The sequence below is a fragment of the Bison bison genome, unplaced genomic scaffold, assembly GCF_000754665.1.
Source record: "Bison bison bison isolate TAMUID 2011002044 unplaced genomic scaffold, Bison_UMD1.0 scf7180017864356, whole genome shotgun sequence".
In the NCBI taxonomy this organism is placed as follows: Eukaryota; Metazoa; Chordata; class Mammalia; order Artiodactyla; family Bovidae; genus Bison; species Bison bison.
Window position 1 is genome coordinate 3,981,583 of NW_011494928.1, and position 16,284 is coordinate 3,997,866.

Sequence of the window (16,284 nt, forward strand, 5' to 3'; positions counted from 1 at the left end):
TTTGCATTCCAGTCCCCTATAATGAAAAGGACATCTTTTTTTGGGTATTAGTTCTAAAAGGTCTTGTAGGTCTTCATAGAACCATTCAACTTCAGCTTCTTCAGCGTTACTGGTTGGGGCATAGACTTAGATTACCGTGATATTGAATGGTGTGCCTTGGAAACGAACAGAGATCATTCTGTCATTTTTGAGATTGCATCCAAGTACTGCATTTCGGACTCTTTTGTTGACCATGATGGCCACTCCATTTCTTCTGAGGGATTCCTGCCTGCAGTAGTAGATACAATGGTCATCTGAGTTAAATTCACCCATTCCAGTCCATTTCAGTTCGCTGATTCCTAGAATGTCAACATTCACTCTTGCCATCTCTTGTTTGACCACTTCCAATTTGCCTTGATTCATGGACCTGACATTCCAGGTTCCTATGCAATAGTGCTCTTTACAGCATCGGACCTTGGTTCTATCACCAGTCACATCCACAGCTGGGTATTCTTCTTGCTTTGGTTCCATCCCTTCATTCTTTCTGGAGTTATTTCCCCACTGATCTCCAGTAGCATATTGGGCCCCTACCGACCCAGGGAGTTCCCTGGTCAGTATCCTATCATTTTGCCTTTTCATACTGTTTATGGGGTTCTCAAGGCAAGAATACTAAAGTGGTTTGCCATTCCCTTCTCCAGTGGACTCATACTTCTACTTAAAGTCTGTTGGGCCTCTTTATAGCTTATAGAATAAAGTCTAACCTGTTTACTAGTTTGATCACAGAGCGTGGCCCCTCCCTCTCACTACTGGCCTTAGCTCCTTGGCCTTCTATCTTCCTATTTTCTGACCTATGAACTCTCAGCTTGTTTCCTTAACTCACCCCTGCTGTTAATGCTTCTGGGTCTTCATTTACACCGTTGTTTCTGCCTGAGTGTTTGTCTTACTTTCTTCCATGAGTAAATTCTTTTTAAAAATTTTATTTATTTATTTTTGGCTGCACTGGGTCTTCACTGCTGCGCAGGCTTTTCTCTAGTTGTGAAGAACGGGGCCTACTCTTTGCTGCAGGGCACGGGCTTCTCCGTGCGGAGGCTTCTCTTGTTGCAGAACACGGGCTTCTCCGTGCTGAGGCTTCTCTTGCTTCAGGGCACGGGCTTCTCCGTGCTGAGGCTTCTCTTGTGCAGGGCACGGGCTTCTCCGTGCGGAGGCTTCTCTTGCTTCAGGGCACAGGCTTCTCCGTGCTGAGGCTTCTCTTGTTGCAGGGCACGGGCTTCTCCGTGCGGAGGCTTCTCTGCTGCAGGGCACCGGCTCTAGGGTGCATAGGCTTCAGTAGTTGCGGCATGTGGACTCAGTAGTTGCGTTTCCCGGGCTCTAGAGTGCAGGGTCAGTAGTTGTGGCGCACAGGTTTAGTTGCTCCACGACATGTGGAATCTTCCCGGATCAGGGCTCAAAGCCATGTCTCCTGCATTGGCAGGTAGATTCTTTACCACTGAGCTACCAAGGAAGCTCTGCAAGAGTAAATTCTTGCTCATACTTGATCAGCTCAAGTGTCAATTCCTTCTGGTAGCCAGACCCCTTTGTGGGATGGGGTGCCCCGCCACCAGGCTCCTATGGCACCCTGAGCATGTTTCTCTCACAGCACTTACTCTTATTGATATTGTCTATTTCCCCCGCCAGTCCTTCCGTTCTGAGAAGACAAGGGCTGTGTGTTGTTCATCTGTGCGCCTCCCGGGCTGGTACATAGAAGGGAATTGATCTGATCTGAACTGACCTAGGATTCACTAAGCTTTTCTAGCCATCTCTCTCTGGAAGAGACCATCGCTCACCTTTTCTCCTTCATGTCTCTAAGAGCTGTAGCCCTTACTCCAAGAGGACAAGCACATCTCACTCCCATGGGCGCTACGTGCCCTCACCAGCCACGGAGCCGCTGTCCTACGGAGGTATTAGACACCCACTCGTTGGCTTCTTGGTCCACACTCCTCATCACACCTCCCAATGGACGATCTGAGAGGTAGGCGTCACCCGACATTGAGATTCATGTCTCTCTCCATCGTTGCTGAAACACCTGCCCCCAAATATGAGGGGTTCTTCTATTAGGATGAATAATTTCCCAAGATGCAGTTTGTTCCTGATATGAAACTGGTCCCTAGCCAACAGTGGCCCAAACATGCTTGCTAGGTTTGAACCCACAAGTGGAGTGTGGCTTAGCTTTTCTAAGCAGGGGACTGTCCTTCACAGGTTGTTGTTCAGTTGCTCAGTTGTGTCTGACTCTTTGTGACCCCCATCAACTGCAGCACACCAGGCTTCCCTGTCCTTCACCAGGCCACGAGAAAAGTGGGAGAGAGAAGACTTCTCTCTGCAGACCTTCGAGCCAAAGGATAACTGGTGGTTTTTTTGTGCCCACAGAGAAGGGAGGCCATTTTTGGTACAGGAGATTGTCTGTTTTAGCATTAAACATCCCCAGTATAGTTCTGTTGAACACTCTAGCAAAAAGAAATTAATTTCCAATACAATTCAGTGTTCTCATTAGGAGGGTGAAACAGGCCAGGACTGCAACGCCCAACCAAGCCTGGCAAGCTTGGGCTTAGTGCCTGGGCCACCCTGGAGTAGAGGGAAAGTGAGGAGCAGCTACAGAGAATGGTGTGGCCAGAAGAAAAGAGCCAGGCATTGGAATCTGGAGACAGGGGCAGACCCAGCCTTGATGCTAATTACCAGGACAGGTCAGTCAATACGGCCTTGCCTCATTCTCCTGGCTGTATGGTGGGAACACTAATGTGGCCATGCTTCCTACCTGGGACACCTGCCTAAGTTAACTCAATCACCATATGTTAGGCCAGTCTGTCAATGGGGGGTTCTCATGTCCAGCTGTGATAGTTAATTTTATATGACTATGCTACAGGGACTTCCCTGGCAGCCCAGTGGTTAGAACTCAGGGCTTTCAATCCCTAGTTGGGAAACTAAGATCCCACAAGCCGTATAGTGTGCTTCCCCAACCGAAAACCCACAGAAAACTTCACCAAAGTATGATGCCAACTTGTTCAAATACTAATCTAGATGTTACTGTAAAGGTGTCTGTGAAAGCGATTAGCACTTATAATCTGCTGACTTTAAGTAAAGGTGATTGCCCTTCACAATGTGGGTGGGCCTCACACAATCAGTCAAAGGCCTTAAGAGCAAATACTGAGATTTTCTGAAGAAGCAGTTCTGCTTCAATATTGAATCATAGAAATCCTGCTTGAGCATACAGCCCCAGGGTCTGTTCTGCTGAGTTCAGACCTGCCACTGGCATGAGTCGACTCCTTAAAATCAATCTCTGTCCCTTTGTGTCTCTCTGTCCTTGTCTGTCTCTCACCCTCCCCTATTTGTTCTGTTTTGGCTTTTGGCAGTGTGGGGGAGGGAGGCTGACTACAGCATTGATAAGATGGGGTCCTAGCCCCCAATCTCATCTGTACCATTTACTAATCTGTCACCTTAGACACATCTCTTAACTTCCTTGATTCTCAATTTCTTGATCTGTATGACAAACTTAAAAAGTAGGTATTTTTAAAAAGTCGCAAAGAGTCGGACATGACTGAGCAACCAACTCGCATTTTCACATGTATTTTATGGACTTTCCTGGCAGTCTAGTGTTAAGACTTTGTGCTCCTACTGCAAGGGGCATGGGGTTGATCCCTGGTCAGGGAACTAAGAGCCACATGCCACACAGTGCATCCAAAAGTAGGGAAAAAAAAGAGTTTGCATGTTAAAATGTTTGTCCCTCTGCACAAGCTCTCCTGCATGGTTCCCTGTGCCCAGGAGGGAGTGTGGAGAGTGAGGCACAGAGAGGGTATAAACTGCTCACCGTTTCCACTGTTCAGGCTGCTCCAAGCTGCCTTGTCCCATCTCGTCAGTCCTGTTCTTTTCTTCCAGTGGCCCTTCCAGCCTGTCTGGTGTCTGTGCTCTGGTGGGATCTGTAGAGTGACTTTCCAGTCCCAGTTCCCATCAGAACCAGAAAAATTAGGCAGCCCTCTTGCCACTGCCCAGTGCTGCTTCTAACCAGGGCTTCTCTGGCCCAGTGGCTACCCCACCTTTGAATTCCATATATTTGAACATGGCCAGCCTCCTCTTTCCTCAGGGACATCTTCCTCTCAGTTCCTCTTCCTTGTTGCTTGAGCAGTAGGTCATCTGACTGTAGGTTTCTCTTCTATTCTTTCCTGCACTGTTGTCTTTGTCAACCTCAACTTCAAGCTCAATTGATACTGTCCAAACACAATATCCACAGGAAAATGCATAAAACATAAACACACAGTTTGAGAATTAACAAACACAAACACATGAGTTAACAAATAATGATAAGGCCAATACCTCTGTTACCATTATCCAGGCTGAGAAATAAAATATTGGCAGAGCCCAGAGGTCCCTTTCAGGTCACAGTCCCCTCCCTCACATGTAAGTGTCCATGATCCTGATATGTATGGTAACTACTTTCCTGCATTTCTTTGTGGTTTTAAGGCCTGTTTGTACATGTCTAAATCCTATAGTGTCATTGTGCTTATTTTATGTGAACAGAAGTATATTTTTGTAGGTTTTGTTTATGATTTTCTATATATGATTTGTATATATGTGCATATTTGTGTTTTTCTTTAGCTCAGTGTCATGTTTGTAAGAATCATTTACAGGGTTGCAGATAGCTGTAGTTCATTTGTTTTCAATGCTCTGTAGTTTTCCTCTACATCAGGGGTTGGCAACCCACAGTCCATGGGCCATGTTTTTATATAGTCCATGAGTTAAGAATGCTTTTTTATATTTATAAAGTTGGGGAGAAAAAGACTAAGATTTTGAGACACAGACCTACAAAGCCTAGAATGTTTATTCTCTGGCCCTTCACAGGAAATGCTTTTCTGAACCCAGCTGTGTATGAACGCCATCATTTACTTTTCTTTTACACTCTTGATGGGTATTTGGGCGGTCAGGGTGTTTTGACTCCTGAGGGATGCTTCTGTGAATATTCGTATACATGTATTTTGCTGCAGTTGTACGTATGTTTCTCTAAGAAATGTATCTAGGAGTGAAAATATACATGTTGTTGTTCAGTCGCCCAGTCATGTCTGACTCTGCGACCCCATGGACTATAGCATGCCAGGCCTCCCTGTCCCTCACCATCTCCCGAAGTTTGCCCAAGTTCATGTCCATTGCATTGGTGATGCCATCCAGTCTTCTCATTCTCTGATGCCTTCTTCTGCCCTCAATCTTTCCCAGCATTAGGGACTTTTCCAGTGAATCAGCTGTTTGCATCAGACGGCCAAAGTACTGGAGTTTCAGATTCAGCATGAGTCCTTCTAATGAGTATTCAGAGTTTATTTTCCTTAAGATTAACTGGTTTGATCATCTTGCTGTCCAAGGGACTCTCAGGAGTCTTACCCAGCACCACAGTTCGAAGGCATCGATTCTTCAGCACCCTGCCTTCTTTATGGTCCAGCTCTCACAACTGTACGTGACCACTGGGAAGACCATAGCCTTGACTATGTGGACCTTTGTTGGCAGATTAATGTCTCTGCTTTTAAACACTGTCTAGGTTTGTCATAACTTTTCTGCCAAGACAATATACATACATTCAAATTTAGATATACAACAAAATACACATGCATTCAAATTTAGTAGATAACTCATTTTTCCAAAGCATTTGTGCCAATTTAATCCCCAACAGCAATGTATGAAAATTCTGGTTGCTATACATCCCCAAGAACACTTAATAATACCAGCTTTTGAAATGTTCGCCTATTTGATGAGTCTGTAGCATTGTATCATTGTCATTGGAATCTAGGGTTTCCCTGTAAAGGTTATTAAATATATATATATGTTTAAAAATACTGATTCCACACCAATACCTTTACTATTTTTCTATGGGATTTTTTTTTTCTCACTGATTTGAAGGAGTACTTTATTTTGAATATGAATCCTTTCATTAGTTATGTATGTCTTAAATTTGTGGTTTGCCTTTTCATTCTCTTAAGGTATATTTTGATGAATAGAACTTCTTAACTCTGATATAGTCAAAATTTATCAGTGCTTTCTTTAACAGTTAGGGCTTCCCTGGTGGCTAGGATGGTAAAGAATCTGCCTGCAATGTAGAAGAGTCAGGTTAAATCCCTGGGTCAGGAAGGTTCCCTGGAGAAGGGAATGGTCACCCACTCCTGTATTCTTGCCTGGAGAATTCCATGGACAGAGGAGCCTGGGAGGCTACAGTCCATGGGCCCACAAAGAGTAAGTCAGATGCAAGTGAGTGACTAACACACACACACTCACCTATTTTATGCTTATTTTAATAAAGCTTCCTAGTCCAGAGTCATGGAGATATCCTCCTATTTTTATCTTCTTAAAGCGTTATAATTTTGCCTTTTACCTTAAGGACTTGGATACACCAGGAATTGATCTCTGTTTAACCTATGAAATGAAAGTTGCTCAGTCATGTCTGACTCTGTGTGACCCCATGGACTGTAGCCTGCCAGGCTCCTCTGTCTATGGAATGCTCCAGGTAAGAATACTGGAGTGAGTTGCCATTCCTTTCTCCAGGGGAATCTTCCTGACCCAGGGATTGAACCTGGGTCTCTTGCATTGCAGGCAGATTCTTTACAGTCTGAGCTACCAAAGAACCCAGTCATTAATTTAAAAAAGTCGCTCAGTCGTGTCCGACTCTTTGTGACCCCATGGACTATACAGTCCATGGAATTCTCCAGCCCAGAGTACTAGAGTGGGTAGTTGTTCCCTTCTCCAGCAGATCTTCCAAACCCAGGGATTGGACCCAGGTCTTCCACACTGCAAGCGGATTCTTTACCAGCTGAGCCAACAGGGAAGTGCAATCTATATGTTTAACCTATATGGGGAGTTAATTGTCTTAGCAGCACTCACTGAAAAACTGTCTTTTGCCAGCCTCTATCATGTATCAAGTGCTCATATAATATAAAGTCCTTTTTCTGGACTTTGTTGTATAGGTCTGTCTGTTGACCCTGTACCAAGCCATACTGTTTTAAACATTATAGCTTCACAGCAAGCCTTGATACCTGGTAGTCCGAGTCCTCCGTGTTCCCCTCTTCTGGTTCTTCTTACATCTTGCCTGTCCCTTTCCCTTTGCATCTCCACAAATACTTGAGGATTAACTTGTCAAATGTTATTAAAAAAACTGTTGTAATTTTGACTGGAACTGCATCAACTCGATAGTTGATTTGAAAGAATTGACATTTTTACAATATTGCATCTTACAATCCATGAACATGATCTATCTTAATTTAATTCAATTATCTTTAATGTGTCTCAATAAGTTTGGTAATTTTCTTTGTTAAAACCTTACACAACTTTTATTTATTCCCAGGTGCTTCATATTTTTGATGTGATTATAAAAGGTAGAATCTGTCTGCCATACATACAATTTTTCTATGTAGTTTTTTTTTTGAAATGCAAACATTCTTAGGACTTCTGTGGTGGTCTAGTGGTTAAGAATTTGCCTTTTAATGCAAGGGCCATGGGTTCGTCCTTGGTCCAGGAAGATCCCACATGCCACGAGGCAACTAAGTCCATGTGCTGCAATTACTAAGCCTGTGTGCCCTAGAACCCAGGCTCCACCACAAGAAAAGCCACAGCAATGAGAAGCCCATGCCCTCCAATGAAGAGTAGCTCCTGCTCACTGCAGCTAGAGAAAGCCCTTGAGCAGAAACACAGACCCAGTGCAGTCAAAATTAATTAATTAATTAAACTAAATAAATTAGCAAGAGATCTTTGATAAGATGTTCACAGCATTGACCTCAACTTTCCCTCATTTATCTGGGCCAGTGATAGCTCATCAGTGAGAAAGGGATGCATTTTTCCTTTCTCATTTTTCCTATTACTGACCCATATCAGTAATAACCAAATTTTAAGTACTTTAAAGTGTGTTTCCTGCTTTATTGCCTTATTTAATCCTTGTGCTGCTAAGTCACTTCAGTCATGTCCGACTCTGTGTGACCCCATAGACGGTAGCCCACCAGTCTCCTCCGTCCCTGGGATTCTCCAGGCAAGAACACTGGAGTGGATTGCCATTTCCTTCTCCAATGCATGAAAGTGAAAAGTGAAAAGTGAAAAGTGAAAGTGAAGTCGCTCAGTCGTGTCCGACTCTTAGCGACCCCATGGACTGCAGCCTACCAGGCTCCTCTGTCCATGGGATTTTCCAGGCAAGAGTACTGGAGTGGGGTGCCATTGCCTTCTCCATTTAATCCTTGTAACCATCCCCAAAGGTAAATATTTTAAATTACATTTCACTAATAAGGATCCAAACTCAGAAACATAAAAGACTTTCTCAGGACTTCTCTGGTAAGCTAGCAGTTAAAAATCTGCCTTCTAATGCAGGAGACGGGTTCAACCCCCGGTCAGGGAACTCAGATCCCAAATTCCAGGGGACAACTAAGCCCGGATACCACAATTACTGAGCCCACGTGCACAATAAGACTCAGTGCAGCCAAAAAGAGACTTGCTCAAGCTCACTTTTCTTTGTTTAGCTCAAGTTCAGGACTTTTGACTTCAGTTGATTCTCCCTTTTCTGCCTAGAGTTGCCTTGCCTGTTAGCACCTTTGAAGATGTGGGATTTTGTTGTACCTGGCTGGAGTAAAATTTGGGAAGCCAGAGAAGATGAGAGTAGGCTCAGAAACCAAAACAGTTTTCATGGATGGATTAGACTTTTTATTTTCTGTTTAATAGTGGACACTATGTTCTCTTCTATGCTGCTAAGTCGCTTCAGTCGTGTCCGACTCTGTGTGACCCCATAGACGGCAGCCCACCAGGCTCCTCCATCCATGGGATTTTCCAGGCAAGAGTACTGGAGTGGGGTGCCATTGCCTTCTCCAGTTCTCTTCTATAAGGAATCATAATTCAGCTATCAGGTCTTCAAGTCTTAGTTCTTATTAAATTTGAATTCATATACACTTTCAATTTATAAATTAATATAAGTCCTAATAAACTATTACATTTTTTTCTTATTAAGTTGGAAGAAACTTGAAGATATCTGTTTGTATTGCTTGTGACTGTTACAGAGTTTTAGGGAATAAATATTGCTGAATGAATGCACTTTGTTCTCCTGGTCTTATAATCTATGAATAGAATCTTTTCCTCTGGAAGCTAAATATGTAATACCTTGAAATCTCACCTGGAGAAGGAAATGGCAATCCACTCCACTATTCTTGCCTGGAGAGCTCCATGGACAGAGTAGCCTGGTGGGCTACAGTCTGTGGGATCTCAAAGAGTTGGACACGACTGAGCGACTAACACTGTACACTGAAATCCCACCAGGTGGCGATACAGGACTACTGAGTGTTGGTCATATTTGCTGGAGAATTCTGGACATGAAGACAAGGATGTGAATTTTGGTTTAAAAGGAGAATGAAAAGGGAGAAGAGAAAACACCTTTGGTCTTTGCATCCTTTGCATTCACATTCACAATTGAGTCGCTGTCTGAGACTTCTTGTGGTTTTACTTAGGCATTTATGACTCCCCCATACTTGATGCATTTTCTAGTTCCTCCAAATCTCAGTTCAGTTCAGTTCAGTTCAGTCACTCAGTCATGTCTGACTCTTTGCGACCCCATGAATCGCAGCACGCCAGGCCTCCCAGTCCATCACCAACACCCGGAGTCCACCCAAACTCACGTGCATCGAGTTGGTGATGCCATCCAGCCATCTCATCCTCTGTCGTCCCCTTCTCCTCCTGCCCTCAATCCCTCCCAGTATCAGGGTCTTTTCCAATGAGTCAACTCTTCACATGAGGTGTCCAAAGTATTGGAGTTTCAGCCTCAGCATCAGTCCTTCCAGTGAACACCCAGGACTGATCTCCTTTAGGATGGACTGGTTGGATCTCCTTGCAGTCAAGCTCTCCAATTTTTCTTTGTACTCAGTGAGCAGGTTTAGGACATAGTAGGAGCCTCGCAAATTCTTGATCTGAGTTGACTAGCTCTATCTGCAAGTCTTACTCCTCATAACTCTTCCTGGAATTAGGCTTTGTCCCGTCTGTTCCCTTTCAGGGCTGATGGCACCTGCTGCCCTGGCATCATGGTTGGCCAGGCCACTCTGCTGCCCAGGACCCCTCCACAAGGCTCTAGTGGACACTAGTCCACCCCCCACAGCAACTGTCTCAAACCTTCACTTCTGCCCTCAATCCTATTTCCTGTTCCTTGCCACCCCTCCCTTTCAGGAGATAATCCCCCACCCCCAACTCAAGATAAAGAAAGAGACACCTTGTGGAGACTAACTCTGCCTCCTAACTCTGTCCCTTTGAATTTGCCCAGATTCCCACCTATCACCCTCAGCTTTCCTTTCATGATGCTGTTGATAGAAGAGATGTCTTTTCTTTCACCCCCACTTTCATTCTTTCATTTTTGTTCACTTATCCATTCTTCAAAAAATTCTTTAATTATTATTATGTGCTAGTCTCTGGGAATGCAATAGTGAGGAAAACTGACAAGGTCCTGTAGGAGAGACATTGGTAAGTGGATAACCCACCCTCTCTTTGAGGTGGGGTCAACGTTTTCATACTACACTGAGATGTGCTAAGAGGACATGGTTTTTTAGTTCCTAAAACTGATATATCTTTCTCACTAGCTAGTTGTAATAGCTCAAGTTTAGACTGAGGAATCAGACCAGACTCATTTGGGCAGGCAATACTGTCTGACAGAGTCAGCTTTACCTGGGGACAGACCCTGTGCTGTGCTCTTTGAGGTGGGGGTCAATGTTTGGACACATTTCAGTCATGCCCAATTGTTGTGACCTTATAGACCATAGCCTACCAGGCTCCTCTGTCCATGGGGTTCTCCAGGCAAAAATACTGGAGTAGGTTGCCATGCCCTCTGCCAGGGGATCTTCTGAATCCAGGGATTGAACCTGAGTCTCGTAAGTCTCCTGCATTAGCAGAAGGGTTTTTTACCACTACTGCCACTTGGAAAGCCTAGGGAGAGGCCCTGCTGCTGCTGCTGCTAAGTCACTTCAGTCACGTCCGACTCTGTGCGACCCCATAGACAGCAGCCCACCAGGCTCCCCCGTCCCTGGGATTCTCCAGGCAGGAACACTGGAGTGGGTTGCCATTTCCTTCTCCAATGCATGAAAGTGAAAAGTGAGAGGGAAGTCACTCAGTCGTGTCCATCTCTTAGCAACTCCATGGATTGCAGCCTACAAGGCTCCTCTGTCCATGGGATTTTTCCAGGCAAGAGTACAGGAGTGGGGTGCCATTGCCTTCTCTGAGGGATAGGCCCTACTTGACCCCCAAAGAAGGGCTTTGCTGGGTATGGAGGCAGGAAGACCGACCAAATGTCTGGTGACTTGGGTTTCTCATGTGTTTGTGGTTCAATTGTTCTCATAGGTTGTGGATGGGGAGCAGGGGGAAGACTGGGTGGGTCAGAGTAGACTTGTGGTACCCAGGGATTCTGAGAACAACAGAGGCAGGGCCCAGTGGGTTTTCAAGCAGCTCCATGATCCAGTCATTAAATCCCAGGTGTTACAACATAAGGATGAGTGTTAAAGGGACTTTCCTGGCAGGCCAGTGTCTAAGACTCCACTTTCCTAACTCAGGGGGCTGGGTTTGATTTCCACATGCCACAACTGAGAGTTTGTATGCCACAACTAAAGATCTTGTACACTGCAATTAAAAAACAAATCCCACAGGCAACAACAACTAAAGACGCCACATGCCACACTGAAGATCGAAGATCCTATGTGTCACAAGTAAGTCCTGTGCAGTCAAATACATTAATACACACACACACACGCACACATATTTTAAACAAGGAATGAAACTTAAGAGGGAAGCCAAGTGAGCCAGTGACTGAGGGATTCAGGGTGAGGAGGTTGTGAGCAGAGAGTGGGAACACTAGTCCTGGATGAGGGACATGAGCTGAGGAATCATGATCTGCTTCATAGCTGCCTACTTAACCTATAATCCACATTTGCAACTCCACCAGTGGCTACTTCTTCTGCCTCAATATTCCCTCTTACGGGAATCGGAGTTTGGGGGGAAAACTGCTCTCAGCTCTTATTTTCTTATCATCAGATTCAAATAACATTTGTTGAGCACTGTTGAGATGCTAGAGACCATGCTTGCTTTTCCATCCTGCTATAGACTGAGTATATGTGTCCCCTCCCAATTCATGTGCTTAATCATGAGCCCCACTGTGATGGTGTTAGGAGGTGGATGATAAGGTAATGAGGTTGGAGGCCTCCTGAATGGGAGTAGTGACCTTATAAAAGAGACCCAGGAGATTTCCCTTGCCCCTTCCACCATGTGAGGACACACAGAAAGAAGGCAACGATGGCTCAGTAGTAAAGGATTCAACTGCAATGCAGGAGATGCGGGAAATGCAGTTTCGATCCCTGGATTGGGAAGATCCCCTGGAGAAGAAAATGGCAACCCACTCCAGTATTATTTGTCTGGAAAATCCCATGGACTGAGGAGCCTGGTGTTCTACAGTCCACAGGGTCACAAAGAATTGGACATGACTTAGTGACTGAGCACACACATGCATGAACCAAGAAGGAGGCTCTCACCAGACACAGAATCTGCTAATACCTTTATCTCGGGCTTAACCCGCTTCCAGAACTGTGAGAAATAAATGGTTGTTGTTCAAGCCAATCTATGGTACTTTTGCAATAGCCCCCCAAATGGACTAAAACCTATGTTAAAATAATTAATTCCTGCAACAAGTCCATGAAGGTGGCATCATTATGTTTATTTTGCAGATGAGGAAACTGAGGTCAGAGAGGTTGCCCCCGTCGCATGGCTGGAAAGTGGTGTCCTGTTTCTGGCTCTGAGTCCAGAGTTCCTTCTCCGGTATCACATTGCCTTTATAGCCAGAATATGTCAAGTTGTCATATGTAGAAAAGAAGTCCCAGAATGTTGAACCAAGATGAGGCAAAAACACCCCCGTGAGAGACCAGGTAATAAAACATGACACACAGTGATGAGTGGCCCCCCCAGTCTCTTTCCCGGAACACCCCTCAACACGCCACAGCATTCATAGGAGACAGGCAGTTCTCAGTTTGGACAGTGTGGTGTGTAGGCATTTAGAGCTGGTGTGACCTCAGAGAGGGTAATGGGAATGGAGAAGAATGGGCAGCTGTGGGAAGATTTCAAACCACAGCTTGCTGACACCACTGTTTCACCCACTGCTGGCCCCATTCATGCCCCTCCATGGCTCCAAAAGTTCTTTCCACTGAGAACTCCTATTGTACCCACAGCTCCCAGGCTCAAGAATTTCATGGAAATGTGAAAATTTTAACAATTAGCTAACAGAAGGTCAACAATGTTTTATTTTGCTGAGAAACAAAAATCAGTAAAACAATAAACTCTAAAATCTACACTTTCCAGCATGGCATTAAAATAATTTAACATTAAAGTGGGAAGGATTAACAACAAAGTAGCCTTATACATTGAATGTATTTCACTGAATGGACATTAATACAACAGTCCCATTTTTCTCCTTTTGTTGTGAATTGGTGGAAACACTTGTGGATGGGTGTTTGAGAATCTCTGCATTAGACAACTCCCCATAGAAAGACAACTGAGTCCCACTCTTTACTGCTCATCCAATCCATTCATTTGATTGATAAGTAATGTGATTAAACATGGATATGACAGATACTTTGCCTAAAAAGGATTTTCCCAAAGTTTGGGCCATTAGAGGCAAATCCTTTTTGGGGAAACACCTGAAATCCTCATGGAAAGCGGTGGAGACAGGTGATTCATTTCTCAGATGATGAACACCATCCATTCTGCTCCCAAACCCAGGTCTAGAGTATGAAAGACTCCTGGACAAGTTTAAGGAAATGTACATGGTAAAAAGTCTGCCTGCAATGCAGGAGACTCGGATTCAATCCGTGGGTCAGGAAGATCCCCTGGAAAAGGAAATGGCTATCCCTTCCAGTATTCTTACCTGGAAAATTTCATGGACAGAGGCGGCTTGCGGACTGCAGTCCATGGGGTCACAAAGAGTTGGACATGACTGAGTGACTAACACTTTCACTTCACTCTCATGCTCAACCAAAAGTGATAAAGTGATTGAAGTTTATTTAAAATGGGGAGCCAAACCCAAGGCCTGGACTTCTGATTGAAGGAGGCAGGTTGAACATACCCATTCAGATCTGTTCCCTCTTGAAACCCCTCTAAATTAACAATGATAAGAGGATTTTTTTTTTTTTAAAGCACACACTCTTAAGGATTAATAGAGGAGAAAAGATATGATAGAAACAAAATTTTGGAAGATGGAATGGAATAGGGCTAATTCTGGGTGAGCAGAAAAAAAATTCTGGGGAAAAGTCAAGGGCCTATTTACACCATGGGACCCTTTACAGACTCAGACAGGGTGGCACCAAGTCCTTCTGGAAAGATGGGATAAATATGAGGCTAAGCATTGGAGAATTGGCTACAAGTTTGTTTAAGCGGAGTTAGATTCCAGGTGCATCCACAAAGTGAGGAAGATCGTAGATTCATTCTCTGAAGAGTTCAAAGAAGAGAGTCTGCCCAAAAGAGTAGTGGCAGGATTACCATGGAGAAATTGGAGGTGTGAAAATACTATTGAAACAACTAGGACACAGCGTCTGTCAAGAGTATGTGTAATACGTTGACTATGGGAGAGAATATTTGAAACTGGGAAGAATTGAGAAAATTCTAGTTTTACTGTTTTTTTTTTTTCCCCTATAAATGGGCCACCCTTCATATGAGTATAAAGAGTCCTTAATTCTTTTTCTGTTTTAAACTGTTGCCTTCTTCCAGTTTTCTATCACCCTTTGTTTTTCATTCCAGGGTCTCTTGACTTCGTGGTTCAAAGGTGTTCTATTTGGAGTATTCAAAGTTTCAGACACCCACAGTCACAGGAGAATGTGCCTGCTGACGTCTCTCATCATCCTGTCCCTCTTCAGACATAGATTCTCAGTGTAGCAGCAGTGACTCTGCTAATAATAATTTACAGACTTCTCTGTAGTTAGGATTCTGCCTGTGACCTAGACATGCCTTCTGAGACCTGGATGACAAAATGCAGGTAGTGGATGAGGGACGAAGGCGGAGGGTGAAGGACGTGGGAGAGGGTGAGGGACGCGGGCGGAGGGTGACGGTCACGGGCAGAGGGTGAGGGCCGCGGGCCGAGGGTGAGGGACTCGGGCGGTGGGTGAGGGACACGGGTGGAGGGTGAGGGATGCGGGCAGAGGGTGAGGGATGCTGAGGCAGGTAAGGGACATGGGCTGTGGTTGAGGGACGCGGGCAGAGGGTGATGGGTGAAGGTGGAGGGTGAGGGACGCTGAGGTGGGTGAGGGACGCGGGTCATGGGTGAAGGACGCGGGCAGAGGGTGAGGGACGCGGGTGGTGGGTGAGGGACACGGGTGGAGGGTGAGGGACATGGGCAGAGGGTGAGGGACGCGGGTGGTGGGTGAGGGACACGGGTCGTGGGTGAGGGACGTGGGCGGCGGGTGAGGGACACATGTTGGGTAAGGGACGTGGGTGTTGGATGAGGGATGCTGTGTGGAGAGGCTGATCTTCCTGGACGCTGTGGTGGAGCATCTATTCTCTGGGCCCTGCTCCATAGATGCAAAGGGCAGGCAGAAGCAGCAGTGGGGTTTCTACAAGAACAGTCTCATGGTGTGGTTGTGTGTATCTCTTGGATGACTTGACCTGAATTTGTAGCAGTCAGGCTTAATTCTATGTCTCCCAGAAATAACTCTGTAACAGTCATTCTGTAACAAACATTTCATATCTGCTTAAACTAGCTGGATGGAGGAAATCTGAGGACTCTCTTTTCCTCCACCTCACCTCATGTTCTTGAATCTCTTGCTCTGAGAAAAGCCAGCTGCCATGCTGTGAGCTACCTTCTAGAGTGACCCACATGCCACGGAACTGAAGCTTCCAGCCAGTATCCAGTGAGGACCTGAGGTCTACCAACAACCATAAGAATGAACCTAGGGACAAAATCTTCAGTCTCAGCCAGTCCTAGAGTAGCCCGGGCTTTCAGTGTAACTAGCATCTTGCGAGAGACCCTAAGTTGCTTTCAGATTCCTGACAGCTTGAAACTCTGTGAGATAATAAATGTTAATTTTTTAATATGCTGAGATTTGGAGTAATTTGTTCTAAAGCAGTAGATAATGACAGAGAAGGAGATGGCACCCCATTCCAGTACTCTTGCCTGGAAAATTCCATGGACGGAGGAGCCTGGTAGGCTGTAGTCCATGAGGTCGCGAAGAGTCAGACACAACTGAACGACTTCACTTTACTTTTCACTTTCACGCACTGGAGAAGGAAATGGCAACCCACTCCAGTGTTCTTGCCTGGAGAATC